The 16323-nt window shown below is 38.9% G+C and overlaps 2 protein-coding genes across 7 annotated transcripts in view; one reads left to right on the top strand and one right to left on the bottom strand.

Moving 5' to 3' along the window:
• Positions 1-15148, bottom strand: part of ZCWPW2 (zinc finger CW-type and PWWP domain containing 2) — a 138164-nt gene extending 123016 nt beyond the window's left edge. The window contains exon 1 of one of the 3 annotated variants that reach the window (XM_043887067.1): positions 15071-15148. The gene's annotated coding sequence lies outside the window, so the exon portion shown is untranslated. The remainder of the gene's footprint in view (positions 1-15070) is intronic. The other 2 variants (XM_043887066.1, XM_043887065.1) reach the window with 2 other exon arrangements.
• Positions 15149-15208: 60 nt separating this feature from the next.
• AZI2 (5-azacytidine induced 2) overlaps positions 15209-16323 on the top strand; it is a 33229-nt gene continuing 32114 nt past the window's right edge. For 3 of the 4 annotated variants that reach the window (XR_006337681.1, XM_043887060.1, XM_043887063.1), the window contains exon 1: positions 15209-15702. The gene's annotated coding sequence lies outside the window, so the exon portion shown is untranslated. The remainder of the gene's footprint in view (positions 15703-16323) is intronic. The other variant, XM_043887062.1, reaches the window with a different exon arrangement.

The following is a 16323-nucleotide window of genomic DNA, read 5'->3' as shown; positions in this document are numbered from 1 at the left end:
GGCTAAGACTCCACATTCCCAATGAAGGGGACCTGGATTCAATTCCTGGTCAGGGTACTAGATCCCACATGCCACAACTAAAGAGTGTGCATGCTACAACAAAAAGATCTTGCATGATGCAACAAAGATTGAAGATCCTGCATGCCACAACTAAGACACAGCGAAGTCAAATAAAAAGTAAATTTTTTTTTAAAAAAACATACTTAGAATATATTTGAAGTTGATACATTTACATTTTTAAAAAATGCAAATTATTAACAAATATATTAAAGTGTGTAGGGAATCACTGCAGATGGTAACTTCAGCCATGAAATTAAAAGATGCTTGCTTCTTGGAAGAAAAGCTATGACCAGCCTAGACAGTATATTAAAAAGCAGAGACATCACTTTGACAACAAAGGTCCGTACAGTCTAAGCTATGGTTTTCCCAGTAGTCAAGTGTGGATGTGAGAGTTGAACCATAAAGAAGGCTGAGTGCCGAAGAACTGATGCTTTCAAACTGTGGTGCTAGAGACTCTTGAGAGTCCCTTGGACTGCAAGGAGATCAAACCAGTCAATCCTAAAGGAAATCAACCCTGAATATTCATTGGAAGGATTGATGCTGAAGCTGAAGCTTCAATACTTTGGCTATCTGATGTGAAGAGCTGACTCATTTAGAAAAGACCCTGATGCTGGGAAAGATTGAAGGTAGGAAGAGAAAGGAACGACGGAGGTCGAGATGGTTGGATGGCATCACTGATTCAATGGACATGAGTTTGAGCAAGCTGCAGGAGATGGTGGAGGATGGGGTCACAAAGAGTCGGACACAACTGAGTGACTGAACGGCAACAAGGAAATCCCTAGTGGTCCTGGTTAGGACTTGGTGCTTTCACTGCCGTGGGCCCAAGTTTACAAAGATCCCACAAGCCATGTTGTGTGGGCAAAACACCAAAAAAAAAAAAAGAAAAAGAAAAAACACAGTCATACCTTTGATGACTGTTGAATTAAATGAGATTGATATATATTTTTTAAAGTGTGAATTTTATATATCCAAATAAAACATTACAAAGTTAAAAGAAATATTATAAATGCATAAGAAGCTGACTGAAACTACACTCTATCAGCTACAATTCATTTTGTTACAAGTGACAGCTTAAGCCAAAAAATTAAAATTAAAAAGGAAAGAAAAAAGAAAAAACTATTGGTTCATATGTCAAAAGAGAGAAGTATGTCTGACACGAGGTAAATTCAGAACTAAATCAACACAGCAAAATCAGCAGCATTTCTTTACACCAACAATGAACTACCTAAAAAGGAAATCAGGAAAACAATCTCATTTATAATAGCACCAAAAATAATAAAATACTTACAGATAAATCTAACCAAGTAGGTGAAAGATCAGTTAAATGAAAACTATAAAACCCTGATGCAGGGACTTCCCTGGTGGTCCAGTGGCTAAGATTCTGTGCTCCCAATGTAGCGGGCCCAGATATGATCTCTGGTCAGGGAACTAGATCCCACATGACACAACTAAAAGATGCTGGATGTTGAAATAAAGATCAAATATCCCAAGTGCCACAACTAAAAACCAAAACAAGCTAAATAAATAAATGAATAGAAAAAATTTTAAAAACCACTGGTGAAAAAACCTGAAGATGACACAAGTAAATGAAAAGATATTCAGTGTTCATGGATTGGAAGAATATTGTTAAAATGTCCATACTACGCAAAGTGAGCTACAGATTCAATGCAATCACTATCAAATCCCTATAGCATTTTTCACAAAAACAGGGGGGAAATTATAAAATTCCTATGGAACCAAAAAAGATACCAAATAGAGAAAGTAATCTTGAGAAAGAACAAGTTGAAGGCATCACAGTTTCTGATTTCAAAAATACATTACATGACAAAGCTACAGTAACCAAAGATTATGCTGTTTGATTGAAGAAATACATACAGGCCAACTGAACTGAACAGAACAGAGAAATAAATCCACAAATATATGGTCAACTAATCTTCCACAAGGGCGTCAAGAACAGATAATGAGGAAAGGACAATCTCTTCAGTAAGTGAGGCTTGGAAACTCAATATCAATTATCTTACAAAATACACAAAAATTAACTCAAAATGGATTAAAGGCTTAAAATGTAACACCTGATACTAGAAGGGAACAGGGGGGAAGCTTCTTGACACTGGTCTTGGGGATGATTTCATGGATATGACACCAAAAACACAGGCAATAAAAGCAAAAACAGACAAGTAGAAATGCATTAAACTAAAAAGCTCTGCATAGCAAAGGAAACAGCAGAGTGAAAAGGCAACCTGAAGAAGAGAAAATATTCATAAACCATATCTGATAAGGGGTTAATATCCAAAATATATAAGCAATTCCTACAACTCAAAAGAAAAAAAACTAAATAATCCAATCAAGAAATGGGCAAAGGACCAAATAGACATTTTTTCAAAGAAGACATACAAACAGCCAGCAAGTGTATGAAAAAATGCTCAATGTCATTAACCATCAGGGAAATGCAAACCTGACAAGGATAGATGAAAAGGTTATCCTTGTACACTGTCAGTGGACATGTACATTGGTCTAGCCATTGTGGAAAACAATATGAAGGTTCTTCAAAAACTTAAACACAGAATTATGATATGATCCAACAATCCCACTTCTAGATATATATCCAAAGGAAATAAAAACATTGAGGTATCTGCACTCCCATGTTCATTGCAGCATTATTCACAATAACCAAGAAATAGAAAACAACCTAGGTGTCTATTGATTGATGAATTGATAAAGAAATGGTGATATACATATGTATATATAAATTATTATTCAGCCTTAAAAAAGAGGAAATCCTGTCTTATGTGACAACATAGGTGAACCTAGAAAGGCACTGGGCTGAATGAAATAAGTCAGGTATAGCAAGAAAAATACCGTATGATCGTGCTTAGTCTGAAAAAAGTCAAACTCAGAAGCAGAGAGAACTGTGGTTACCAGAGGTGGGGGTGGGGAGAGGAAACGCGGTTATCTTCCTCAAAGGGCACAAAGTTTCAGTTATGCAGGATGACTAAGTTCAGAGACCTACAGTACAGGGTGGTGACTATAGCCAATAATACCGCTGCTGAAATCTGATAAGACAGTAAACCTTTTTCTAAAAAAACAAAGATAGAACCACTGTTCACAATCTCCAAATACCAGATAGAAGCTAAATATTTTTTTTAATTTACAGAGAATTCTTTTGTCTTTTTAATCCTCCTATATTTTAATTTTACTTTTATTAAATTACAGTTGATTCACAGTATTAGTTTCAAGTGTACAACACAGTGATTTAATATTTTTATATACTCCACTTCGAATTATTATAAAATATTGGCTACATTCCCAGTGTTATGCAATATATCCTTTCAGCTTATGTATTTTATAAATAGCAGTTTGTACCTGTTAATTTAATATGCCTATCTTGCTCCTCCCCGATCCTTCTCCCCACTGGTAACCACCAGTTTGTTCTCTGTATCTGTGAGTTTGCTTCTGTTTTGTTATATTGATTCGTTTTATATTTTTTAGATTCTGCATGTAAATGATAATATAAAATATCTGTCTTTTAACAGAGTAAATCTTAAATGTTCTCACCACACACAACAACTATGGGAGATGATGCATATGTTGATAAATGTGACTGTAGTAATCATTTCACAATGTATTAATATATGTACATCAAGAACATCGTTATACATTTTAAATACATACAATTCTTATAAAAATAAATAAATTCAGGATTAACCGATTTCATCAGGATTTGTTTTCCCTTAGTCTCTCTACTTTGCCTGCTTCTGCCTTAGGTTAAGCATTAGGTTCCATGTGAAGGAAGATGGCAGCAAGTTCAAGGCCAGTGTGAGAGCATGTGTGTCTTCCCCAGAAGTCCACAAAAGCCTCATGGCATCACACTGATTCTAAGTGAGCATATGTCTCTCCCAGTGTCAGTGACCATAGCTGGTGAATATCATGTGCTAATTTTCAGGCAGAGGTCATGTATGTACCACTGGAGCAAGGGGCAGATACCGCTCTGGACAAAATACAGCGAAGGAAGAGGATTTGCAGAGGTAAACTGGGTAGGAGACAAAAAGAAAAGAAGACAAAAAGGTATCCACACAATATTTGAAAATATATACACTAGAGACAAAAACTGCAAGAAAATACAGAAAATAAAAATCTTGTGGTAATAAGAATATGAACTGTTTTTTCCTCTATCTTCCAAACATTTTTAATGGAAGTTTTAAAATTATAGTTTCATATAACTATACAGGTCAATCTTCATTACTTGCAGATACCATATTTGCAATTCTGTCTACTCATTATAAATCATTTGTAACCTCTGATATCAGTCTTTGCTGGGCTTTTGCAAGGTTTAACACTGACTTCTTGCTTCAGCTCTCATACTGTAAACAAGTATCCATTTAGTGGTCTATTCAGGGCTAACATAAATGTAAAAGGACAAAATAACACTTAAAAGTTATTTCTCAAAGATATTTTAGCAATGTAACAGTATCTATCCTTGAGATAAACATTTTTTAAAAAACATACTTGGTATCAGATCGACATGTAACAAAATGGTAACTAAAGAAAATTTTGAATAATACTAATTTATCAGGTTTAATACTATTTTTCTGTATATTTTGTCCATAATAACTGACTTTCAACTAAAATCAGTTATTGAAAACTCTGAATTTTTAAAATATGAAAACAAGTTTCCAAATAAACCACTAAACAGTATATTTCAATAAAAATGATTTATTTAAATGTCTCTTTATTTAAATACTTGTGTACCTAAATCTTAGTTTTTGCTAAGTTGTAACTTCTTGTTGCAAAGATTAAATTGTAAAAATGTTTTATAGACTTGAAAATTTTAGAATTGTAAAGATATATCAGGTAATATGACCAAAATGGCTAATTTTATTTTAACTATTAATTTTTTGGTTCCACCATGGTCACGCGGGATCTTAGTTCCCTGATCGGGGATCAAACCCATGGCCCTGGCAGTGGACATGTGGAGTCTCAAACACTGGGCCACCAGGGAATTCCCCAAAATAGCTAATTTTAGAGTAACCTTAGAAAATGAGGATAATAACGAGTTCAATAATTTTAATCCTTAGGAATGTAATTATGATGTATGTAAGAAGTGTCAAGCAATATTCCGAGTTCAAGAAAATTCCCCTTAACCTACAAAAACAAATTCCTTTGGGGAAAAAAAATTTGGTTTTATTTAAATATAGCAATATGGACAATATTTCAAACCATGTATTAATTTGTTCCTTCACTCATTCAATTTTTTTTCAAACCAGATATTTACTGTGTACATGTCACATGTTGCACAAAAGTTCTAGATGCTAGGGGAACACCAGTGAATCAAAACAGATACAGCATACATGAGTTAACATGCCAGTAAGAGGGGACAAAGACAGTGTACAGAAGCAAACCAATAAATAAATGTCAGATAATAAGTGCTAAAGAGCAACACAGGATGATATGATAGTGATATCTATTATGTTGGAGGAGGTAATTTCTTGGAGGAAACTACAGTCAGGCATATTGGTAACACTACAAATTCAGACTCCAGTCTCAGATGGGCCCTCAGTACACCTTTAAGGCTATCCATTTTATGTATTATTTCCTTCCTCTTGCAATTCTTTAGCGATTATTCTAAACTTTTCTCAGTCTCAGACCGACCTCTTCATTCTCAAAAGATGAACTTTCCTCTTACTTTACAAGGATTATCTTTTGCCATTTCTCACCTCAATACCTAAAAGCTTATCCAAAACTGCTCTCTTACTTCCTTGCTGCCATTTCAGACCTCAATTCTATTTTCTTCTAAAATACTTCTTGAGGATTTGCTATGAGCCAGTCATACTGCTAAAGGAAAAACAAGATTCTTCTCCTCAAGTAACATTAAGTACTATCATGAAACGAATACAGAATGATTTGGAAACATACAGGGCACACCTAAGACTTTCAGGTAGGTGGTGTCAGGATACTGCAAAGAGGTGATTTTAAGCCAATCTGAAAAATTATTAAGTAGAGTCAGGCCACTACTATGTGCCCCTAGGAGTCTCTACCCTTCTCCACGTCACTTAACACACTGTATTACAGTTTATTAAATGAAGGGCTCTACAAGACAAGGAAAATCCTGTGGCAAGTCATTCTATCTTGTTAACCACTGTATCCCTAGCATTTAATGGAATAGTTACCAAAGAGAAGCACTGAAAGAATATTTATATTATAAAATAAAGAAAACAGTATGAACTTTAGAGTTAGGTCTGTCCTTTACAGTACTGATATTCAAATTATTTAAAAACTAGGATGGCTGTGTGTATCAGCTGAATGTCATTTGTAGCTCTGGATTTACATTCTGACTCCATTTTGTATGAGATTTTTAAATTAAGACAAGTCAGTTAAATAACTTGACTATCATTTTATCATTTGTACATGCTGATAATAATAATACTGAATTCATAGGATGGTTTTAATGATGAAATGAAACAGCATATGAAAAAACACATTTCAAAGTTAGTACATTAAATATAATAAATGCTTGACTTTCTTTCTAGACTGCTTTTAAATGAGTAATATTTATAGTTAGATAAGAAAATTAAAATATGCAGAAACTAATGCAGAATGAGAGCACTCTATTTTGTCTTTCGTTCATGATTTTTCTCAAGCACTCAACTTAATAAACGATTGTTTAGTCTGCATATAGACTTTAAAATGCCAGGCTTCCTATTTTACCCAAAGCAATCTATAGATTCAATGCAATCCCTATCAAGCTACCAACGGTATTTTTCACAGAACTAGAACAAAGAATTTCACAATTGTATGGAAATACAAAAAACCTCGAATAGCCAAAGTAATCTTGAGAAAGAAGAATGGAACTGGAGGAATCAACCTGCCTGACTTCAGACTCTACTACAATGCCACAATCATCAAGACAGTATGGTACTGGCACAAAGACAGAAATATAGATCAATGGAACAGAATAGAAAGCCCAGAGATAAATCCACGAACCTATGGACACCTTATCTTTGACAAAGGAGGCAAGGATATACAATGGAAAAAAGACAGCCTCTTTAACAAGTGGTGCTGGGAAAACTGGTCAACCACTTGTAAAAGAATGAAACTAGAACACTTTCTAACACCATACACAAAAATAAACTCAAAATGGATTAAAGCTCTAAATCTAAGACCAGAAACTATAAAACTCCTAGAGAAGAACATAGGCAAAACACTCTCCGACATGAATCACAGCAGGATCCTCTATGATCCACCTCCCAGAATATTGGAAATAAAAGCAAAACTAAACAAATGGGACCTAATGAAACTTAAAAGCTTTTGCACAACAAAGGAAACTATAAGCAAGGTGAAAAGACAGCCCTCAGATTGGGAGAAAATAATAGCAAATGAAGAAACAGACAAAGGATTAATCTCAAAAATATACAAGCAACTCCTGCAGCTCAATTCCAGAAAAATAAATGACCCAATCAAAAAATGGGCCAAAGAACTAAACAGACATTTCTCCAAAGAAGACATACAGATGGCTAACACACACATGAAAAGATGCTCAACATCACTCATCATCAGAGAAATGCAAATCAAAACCACAATGAGGTACCATTACACGCCAGTCAGGATGGCTGCTATCCAAAAGTCTACAAGCAATAAATGCTGGAGAGGGTGTGGAGAAAAGGGAACCCTCTTACACTGTTGGTGGGAATGCAAACTAGTACAGCCACTATGGAGAACAGTGTGGAGATTTCTTAAAAAACTGGAAATAGAACTGCCATATGACCCAGCAATACCACTTCTGGGAATACACACTGAGGAAACCAGATCTGAAAGAGACATGTGCACCCCAATGTTCATCGAAGCACTGTTTATAATAGCCAGGACATGGAAGCAACCTAGATGCCCATCAGCAGATGGATGGATAAGGAAGCTGTGGTACATATACACCATGGAATATTACTCAGCTGTTAAAAAAGAATTCATTTGAATCAGTTCTAATGAGATGGATGAAACTGGAGCCCGTTATACAGAGTGAAATAAGCCAGAAAGATAAAGATCATTACAGCATTCTAACACATATACATGGAATTTAGAAAGATGGTAATGATAACCCTTATATGCAAAACAGAAAAAGAGACACAGATGTACAAAACAGACTTTTGGACTCTGTGGGAGAAGGCGAGGGTGGGATGTTTTGAGAGAACAGCATGTATATTATCTATGGTGAAACAGGTCACCAGCCCAGGTGGGATGCATGAGACAAGTGCTCGGCCCTGGTGCACTGGGAAGTCCCAGAGGAATCGGGTGGAGAGGGAGGTGGGAGGGGGGATCGGGATGGGGAATACATGTAACTCCATGGCTGATTCATGTCAATGTATGACAAAACCCACTGCAATGTTGTGAAGTAATTAGCCTCCAACTAATAAAAATAAATGAAAAATAAAATAAAATGCCAGGCTTCCCTCATAGCTCAGTCGGTAAAGAATCTGCCTGCAATGTAGGAGACCTGGGTTCAATTCCTGGGTCGGGAAGATCCCCTGGAGAAGGAAATGGCAACTCACTCCAGTATTCTTGCCTGGAGAATTCCATGGACAGAGGAGCGCAGCAGGCTAGGGTCCAGGGAGTCGCAAAAGTCAGACACGACTTAGTGACTAAACCACCACCAGACTTTAAAATATATTTAATCTTAATCTTCTCTCCAATGTAAATTGGAATTTACAGGAATTCCACTTGGAATTCCACTTGGAAATTGGAATTCTCCAGGCCAGAAAACTGGAGTGGGTAGCCTTTTCCTTCTCCAGGGGATCTTCCCAACCCAGGGATCAAACCCAGGTCTCCCACACTGCAGGTGGATTCTTTACCAGCAGAGCCACAAGGGAAACCCAGGGTTCTAGCCAGTAACTGTATAAACAATGTTTCAAATGTCACTATGCAAATACTAAGAAATCCCATCAATAAAGAGTTTTTAAGTGAGAATGTAGAGTTAAATTTAACTTGCATAATGCAAAACTAAGAATGCGCTTCTACACATATCACATCTGAAACTGCAAAGCAAGCATGAGACATTGAGCACAGGGATAAGTTGGAATTCTCATTCTGGAAACAAACAAAGGTTTTCCCCACTTTCTCTAGTTTTCTTTTCAATTTCTTTGGAGAGGGTCCTCTCCTTCTTTGTCCTGAGAGGAAAGCCTGGACAGATTGTCTTTCTGCATGATGAAACAGGAAGAATACGGAAGCAAAGAAGCTTCACTAAAGACTTCCAAAAATGTCACATTTATCCTCTGTCTTTCATTTAGGGCCTTCAGAGAATCATCACCATCTTTCAAGGAGGACTGATTCCTATTTCCACTGCAGTCTCTTGTACAGTATATTCTGTGCTAAAGCTTCCTGGGCTCCACTTCAATTCATGACAGATTCAAACCAAGTTTCTCAAATATTTGTTGAAATTCTTTGTCCTCTGATGTCTCCCCAACTCTTTCTGTTATGTGTGTAGTTTTTACTCTTTAATTCTAATCTTAATGGAAGGAAAAGATATAAATAAGTCAATCTGTAATCTCAAACGGAACTCAACAATTTGCTTTCTTAACAATATATTCTGAACATTTCCCTGTATAATTAAATGTCTACACTATTTAAGCATAAGCATGATTTTAGTTTTGAAGTTAAACTTATACTTTAGTTACTCTTCAATTATGAATGCAGACAATTCTAATGAAATTCAAAGTAAAGAACACAGTATTCAATATTGGAGTCACTAGACAATGATTTTTTAAATATTTTATTATCGACTGATTTAGAGAATTTTACCTATTTTTTTGTTTTGTTGCCTATGTTTTTGGTGTCACATCCAAGAAACTGCCAAATCTAATATCATGAAGTTCTTCCCTATTTTTCTTCTAAGAGTATTATAGTTTTAGCTGTTAAATTTAGGCCTTTGATCCATTTTGATTTAATTTTTATGGTGTCAGATAGGGTCCAACTTCATTATTTTGTATATGGATATTCAGTTTTTCCAACAACATTTGTTGAAAAGACTGCCCTATTCCCATTGGAGGGTCTTGGCATATCTGCTGTAAATCATTTGGCCATAGATGTGAGGATTTTTTTGTGCCCTTTATTCTATTCCACAGGGCTATATGTCTGTCTTGATGCCAGTACCATAACGTTTTAATTCTACAGCTTTGTAATAATGTTTTGAGGTCAGCAAATAGCTTTGTTCTTTCTCAAGATTGTTTTGGCTATTTAAGGTCCCTTAGGATTCCATATTAATTTTAAGAGGAATATTTTCCATTTTGGTTTTATTTCTGATAACAGCCATCCTAGTAAGTATGATATTAATAATTTTATTCCAATTGTCTATTTCCTTAATGTATTTTTTTTATTGCTAGTGAGGGAAGCATGTTAAATGGAAGGATCTTCCAGTATTGGGGGCATGTCTCCTAGTTCTGTCCAGTTTTGCTTTGTATGTTCTGAGGCTGATATCCATTATCTGAAGATACAGATTCCTCTTTTAAATGTCATTTCAGGACAAGTAAAAAGTAGAACCATAATTCTCAAACTAATGTTGAAGAATTTTTCTGGAGTTCCCATCTGAGAATTTTTAAATTTACAAAAAATGTCAAATGATGATCTAAGAAAGTAAACATTCTAAAATTATAATCAGGGTCAACTGAATGAAAACTTTATAAAGGAGTAAAGATATCCAATCCAGGAGTAAAGATATTTCAGTGTCTGACTTGGCTGTGCTTATAGAAGTTGGTGGTAAAACAGGCTGGGCTAGATTACAAATGGACTTTTAAAACATGCAAAGGAGTCATTTCAGGAGTTTAAGAGGAGAAAAGTAATGGTAAGATTTACATTTTTAAAAGATCATTTAGCTATCCTATAAAGAATGACCTGGAAGCTAAAAAGAAAGAAAGAATTAAAACAAATTATTATAATAGATGGGAAACCGTGGCACAGTAGAGACTATGAAACAGATCCAAAGATTAGCTAAAGGGTAAAATCTAAAAAATCAGTTGAACAGACTGACTATAGGATGAGAGGGAAGGAGCTATAAAAGTCAAAGGGAATAACATAAATGACTCTCAAGAGAAAATGACAAAATATAAGTGAATGAAAAAAAAAAAAACACTCATCATTTTGTTTTGGGACTTTTAATAATCAACTGACCATTCATAGAAAATTGAAAAATCTACAGTAGGAAACTGTGTTAATTTTGCAACTATTAAAAAAATCAGTGATTTCACTTTTATATCATGGATTGTGCAGCGGGTTTGGAGATTTTTCCCTCTCTTTTGCTACATAATCTATTTGAAAAATCCAGTTTAATATCTTTCTATAGATCTTACTGACGCTTAACGTCTTCCGTTCTCTGTTGTTTATTTGGTACTTTTATAAATATATCTTTCCTCTGAAAAGCTCACTTTATCTTCCTGGTTTTCATAGTGTATATGTGCGAGTCACAAAACAGAATTCTTTCTTTCTCTCTTCCCATTTTAAACATTTATTTTCTTCATAGACACCTAGAGAAACTGTCATGACAAAACTCAATGGGAGGGAATTTCTCATCATGGTAAATTTCTCATAGGTCTTGTCTATGTGACTGATTTCTCTGTGATAAATTAAAAAGTTACTTTGCCTGTTTCATCTCAATGCCTAAAACAATGACACACAGCATGCTCTGAATAAATATCTGTTAAGTATTGAGTGGGCTTCCCTGGTGGCTCAGGTGATAAAGAACTTGTCTCCAAAAATTTGCCTGCAATGCAGAAGACCAGGTTCAGTCCCTGGGTCAGGAAGATCCCCTGCAGAAGGAAACGGCTACTCACTCCAGTAGTCCTGCCTGGAGAATTCCATGGACAGAGGAGCCTGGAGGGCTCTAGTCCATGGGGTCACTGTATAGTCCATTAGAGTTGGATATGACTGGGCGACTAACACCAAGAACTGAATAAACTAATGAATTCATATCTCAGATAGCAAGAGTCTAAGTCTCAAGCTCCAGAGAAGGGTTGCTCTTACTTCATTTAATAAGTACAGAATTCCCCCTACTGGATCTTTTTTCCTTCTCTATAGAATCTACCAACCCCATCCTGGGGCCTCTGCTGCTGTTTTCTGTTAGCTCTTCTCGTATTTCTTCTCCCTACTCCTTACATCAAAGATTTCCTAAGATTATTAAATTTTTCTTCACCTACATAGGTTTCTAAGAAAAAGTCACTGCATTTATAATTATGACATTCATGTGTTTTTTTTTTAATGAAAGCTGTCTGAAGCTAATTCCTCCTGACTATAAAGCACTTCAGGTCAAAAAGTTATTATGAAGTACACATTGCCTGTTTAGGACAAGGCTAGCTGCTAGAGACAGAAGGATATATCTTTTTTTATAAATGGAATGTAGTTGCCATAATAATTTGATATCTGCTATCAACCCATTTATTTGAAAAGCACATGAACATGATCTTCTACAGTTAGGAAACTGATCTTGTTCCTTTTCTCCTTGAATTCATATTTTTGTATCACTTCCCCAACATAAGCTTATCCCAATACATTTCAGTGCTTGCCAATACTTTAGTCATATTTCCCTACATAAAACAGTATATTTAAAAATTCCTGAGAACACAAATTTAAGAACTGTCATCAGTAGTATTATATTAACTTACTAGAGCAGTACTTACCAAAAGAGAAACAGTCCAAATTATTATTATAAAATATCCTAAGTCAGCTTTTATTGGAAATGCATCTCATTTAGAATTGGATAGCTCCTCCTCCCTCCAATTAAGTCATTCGTTTCAGAATCATATTATTTGTTGCTAAATAGAAACAGAGTTCAAGCTGATCCTAGTCTTACATTTTGTATTCTTCCATTCCAAATATAATAGTCACTCTTCTGAACTACTATGTACCAAAAATCACATAGGAGTATGCCATAAAATTATTCTTAATCAGCAGACAACTGTGTCCTTCTGTAACATTTTTGAAAACCACTGGAAATTACTATTCTTAGGAAACAATTAGCTATCCAGCTACTAGAATCATTTATTTATTTATTTATTTCTAAACAGATTTAGGTCAGATTAAAGGTACTACTACTTTAATTGTAGAGTAGGAGAGGGACAGTTACGAAGAAGAAAGGGGAGAGGTGTCTGAGTTCAGGCACAGTCCGAGGCAGATTAATTTTCGGGAAGAAACATGCAATTTAACAACCTGAAAATTAATACCCTTAAGCTATCATTTGGGCTTCCTGGTGGCTCAGACGGTGAAGAATCTGCCTGCTATGCGGGAGACATGGGTTCGATCCCTGGGTTGGGAAGATCCCCTGGAGGAGGGGATGGCAACCCTCTCCAGTATTCTTGCCTGGAGAATCCTCGTGGACAGAGGAGCCTGGCGGGCTACAGTCCATGGGATCACAAAGAGTCAGACATGACTGAGTGACTAAGCATATAACCCCCTGGAAAGCCGCCATGTACTTTACAAAGTTAAGGGTCTGGGTTACATGATGCCCAGTCTGAGGACTGCTGTTTCAGGGATACACACAGTCTCAGACATACACAGCGTAACAGAAGTCATGAACTGATTCTGAGGGGAGGTCTGGGGTGGGGGGTGGGTTTGCGGTTCAGAGTGAGTGATGAGATATGGGAAGAAAGAGGGAAAACAGACTATGTAGGCCCAGATAACACATTTTTTCATTTTTGGTAGTATTTTTGAATCTGCTTTGTACCTCTGCCACTAAAGCTCTAGACACGAACATGTGATGGATGTGGGGGATGGGAAGAAAAATGGTTTTAAGACAATACTGATGAAATGACACTGAAGCTGATATATGAAGAGACACTGCTATTTCAACTTACCGGTTCTGACATCTTAATTCCATTCTGCTAACACTGAAGAGCCACACATAGACAGCAGTCACAGAACACAGGGCAGAGACACAGTAAACATGATCCCTAGGATGGTATGATTTTAATAATACAAAATTTAAATCACTAACCCAAAATATGTTTTATATATTTTCCTTAAAAGATACATTCTCTTTCCTCTAACAGTATCTACTCTTCACAGCTTAGAAGTATATACCTCCCATTAAAAAAGAAAACACAACAGGACTATTTTTTTTTTACTGTTTTAACACACTGCCTAATTAAACAAAAGATTTGAAGCCGCTCTAAAGATGCAAGATTGTTTAAAAACGAGAGAAGCAGGCTGAGCCACCGTCAGGAGTTGTGCCAGGGACCGTATTCTTTGCTCAGATATGGCTCTGAAATCCATTCTACTCCAGGGCAAACGGAACCTCACTGAAGCTAGTCCTCACTCCGGGACTTTCAAGGGCAACTCGTGATGGAGAACATCGGGACCTTGGCGAGATAACGGGAGGAGGTGGGAAAAGCTGGGGGAGACTCTCTTCGGATATCTGTTTTTATTTACCACAGCCTGTAAACAAGACCTTTGAAAAAGTGTCTTGTGTCAAGAGTGTTAAACTCAGTCCAAAATGGCCATTTTGTAACAAGTATATGTTTATAAACGTTTCGGAGGTAGCGTTTCCTAGGTATTAGATCCCTAAGTCATCAAGATTCCCTGCAGAAGGAAAGGGCGACCCGCTCGAATATTCTTGCCTGGAAAATTCCACGGACAGAGGAGTCTGGTGGGCTACCGTCCATGGGGTTGCAAAGACTCGGACACGACTAAGCGACAGAGCACATATGTCCATGTTCTACAAACAACCCTAGCGCAGCAGGTACACCCCGAAGTTAACAGCTTCCTCACGGTTATTAAGAGCCGCGTGCCCAACAATTAGGGTCTCCGGAGCAACGCCCTGAAACCAGGCGGGGTGTTAACGGCTCCTCAACAGGAGCGCACTGCCACAGGTTTCTCGTTCCCGGCCAGGGCGAGGCGAGCGCCCCAAACCCCAAAGAGCGTTTCCCTAGGGAGCCAACACACTACACGACGCTCGGGGACCCCCAAGCGGCCACTCAAGGAAACACACGACGCAGAAGGCGGCCAGCGGCCCGACCGCGGTCGCCGCAGCTAGTCTTACCCCACAGCGCCTCCGCTTCCCGCGTCGCCGCGCCCCGCCCGCCCCGCCGCAGAGGCTCACGGGACGCGCGGCCCGCGGCGGCCCCGCCCACCTCGCCGCGGACGCTCACGGGACACGTAGAACACCGCCCCCTCCGACCCCGCCCCGGCACCGGCTTTGCGAACGCCCTCGGTGCTCCCTTGGGCCTGACTTCCGGTTTGCCCCCTCGGCCCTGGCTCTGAGCTGCGGACAACCGGAGGCCGCGTTTCCGGCGCACGCCGCCCGCCCTCCCGCCGGCCCTTTTGCGGCGTTTCCCCTGCGCGGCGCGCTGCCTGGGCGGGCGCTGAGGTAACCGGTCTTCTTCGGCAGCGGCTCGGCCCTCGGCCTCGGCGCGGCCCTCCTTCCAGAGCCTCCGGGGCCGCAGCCCACTAGCCGGCCCTGCCGGCCCCGGCACCGCCGAGGCAGGAGAAATGGGAGTCCCTCCGCGGCGTCCCCGGGGCAGCTGCGTTCGCCAGGGAACCGGCTGTGTCTTCGAGGAAACCGGAAGCCCGCGGTGACCCCTGGCGACCCGGTTTGTTTTCGGTTCGTTTCCAAACACTGGGGAATCGAAACTCGGTGGCCCTGGGGGCGGCCCCGCGGAGCCTGTGTTCTGGGTGAGTGAGGCGCTTTGGTCCGGCAGAGGGTGCGGACGGTGGGACCACTCTCTGCTGTCGGCGCCGGTGGAAAGAGACGCGTCGTTTCTCCGAACCTTGGCGGGGGTGCCCAGCCGCTAGGCTTCCCACCAGGGGTGCCCACCTGGCATCCCGAATCTCGTCCCCTCGCGTGAGTCGGGCCGGGCCCGCTTGGTTCTCGCCTCTGCCTAATGTTTGTCTTCTGCCCGTACTGTGGTGTACAGGGGCCCCTTCAGTTTTATGTCATCCAGTGAGACCGCATTTAAATTGGAAACCAAAGAGGGGGACGTGTGACTTGGGTGGGCTTGCCTTGGGCGATGGACATTACATTACTCAGGACTAAGAGTCCATAGTCGTTGGTTCTCCAGTGTCTAACCTATGTACCCAGGGGTGGTTTTCCATCATGTGAGTGACTGCCACACGCCAGATAGACTGAGTCCCTCATCCCTACCAACAGGGAACTCAGATACTCGGAAGTGAAAGAGAATACAGAAACTGAACTATAGATGGAAACAGATTGGTCCAGCATGTGTTAGAGATACGCTGAGATGACCACAGTCAGTGGCCTACTAGGACTGAAATTGATCCATGCCTCTTAAACCT

The sequence above is a fragment of the Cervus elaphus genome, chromosome 24, assembly GCF_910594005.1.
Source record: "Cervus elaphus chromosome 24, mCerEla1.1, whole genome shotgun sequence".
NCBI classification, from domain to species: domain Eukaryota; kingdom Metazoa; phylum Chordata; class Mammalia; order Artiodactyla; family Cervidae; genus Cervus; species Cervus elaphus.
Note: the sequence above shows the minus strand (reverse complement) of the source record. Positions and strands in the feature narration are given on the sequence as shown.